Here is a 1,578-nt window from a genome sequence, read left to right on the forward strand (position 1 = left end):
CAATTCTCTGACTCCCTCCACCCCCTTCTCCCATTCCCTGATCCCCCCCCCTCAACAACCCCACATTCCCACCCTCACAACTTTTCCTTCAACTCAAAATTCTCCTGCATCCCTCACCTCGAGTCGAGTCGTGTGTGTGTGTGTGTGTGTGTTTGTGTGTGTGTGTGTGTGTGTGTGTTTATGTGTGTGTGTGTGTGTGTGTTTATGTGTGTGTGTGTGCATGCGTGTATGTGTGTGTGCGTGTGGTGTGTGTGTGTGTGTGTGTGTGTGTGTGTGTGTGTGTGTTAATGATGAACCCTTGCAAATAAGAAAAAGAAAAAAAAGAAAAAAAAAAAAAAAGAAAGAAAGAAAAGAAACGAAGAAATGAACACCATAAGCTCCGCAGCCAAAGTAATACCACAGGCTATAAAAACAGCTGAGCATCGGGCTGTGACACGCGTCTAGTGCAGGCGTCCCTTCCGTAGAGCGTTGGATCCCCTTTGTGGTCTGTCACTTAAAGGATTTACTGTCCGGCGCGGAAAGGATGGCGCATTAACCTGGCCTTTACCTTGCCGTCGAAACCCATTATTTACCATTAATGAGGTTATGGTGAGTTTAGTTCGGATGCAGAAAAGATGGGTTTATCACGGTACATGAGTGGCGCATGGATTTTTGCGCGATCGTTACAGTATTTTTTTTTCCTTAGTGGACATGACCGTGGAAGAAGTAGTGGAAGTCCAGAATGCATATATACTTGTTTATATAATGTAACACACCAGAAAATACACGAACACACACACACAAAAAAAAAAAAAAAACACACACACACACTCACAAAACACACACACACACAAACAAACACACAACAACACACACAACAAAAAAAAACACACACACTGATCCCCCCCCCCCTCAACAACCCTACATTCCCACCCTCACAACTTTTCCTTCAACTCAAAATTCTCCTGCATCCCTCACCTCGAGTCGAGTCGTGTGTGTTAAAAAAAAAAACACACACACAAACACACACACACACACATACACACACAAACACACACACAAACACACACAAACACACACACACACACACTTACGCCCACACACCACAGTGTCGTCGGCAGCACCTCAGCACGACAGGCCACCGACGTTGACCAACAGTAAAACTCCTGTTAACGGCAGAGGGAGAGACGGACAGCAGCCTCCATCACCCCCCCAGGGACCTCTTCTTGGGGATCTAAGAGGTTGGGGGGGGGGGGGAGGGGAGAAGAGGGTAGAGGGAGGGAGGAAAAAAAAGGAGAGAAAGAGAGGGGGAGAGGAATAGTGAGGGTAGAATGAGGGGGAAAGGATAAAGAGGAAGAGGGTGGAGGGGAAAGATGTAGAAGAAGAGGATAGCGAAAGAGAGGGAGAAAGAGCGTAGAGTAGAAAGAGTAAAAAATAATAAAGGGGAAAGGAAAGTAAAAAATGGGGGTGAGGGGATATAAAGAGGGGAAAAAGAGGAGACCAGAAAAACAAAACAAGGAAGAGAGGAAAAGGAGGAGGAGGAGGAGGAACAGGAGGAGGAGGAGGAGGAGGAGGAAGAAGAAGAGGAGGAGGAGTAGG

The sequence above is a fragment of the Penaeus monodon genome, chromosome 17, assembly GCF_015228065.2.
Source record: "Penaeus monodon isolate SGIC_2016 chromosome 17, NSTDA_Pmon_1, whole genome shotgun sequence".
Taxonomy (NCBI): domain Eukaryota; kingdom Metazoa; phylum Arthropoda; class Malacostraca; order Decapoda; family Penaeidae; genus Penaeus; species Penaeus monodon.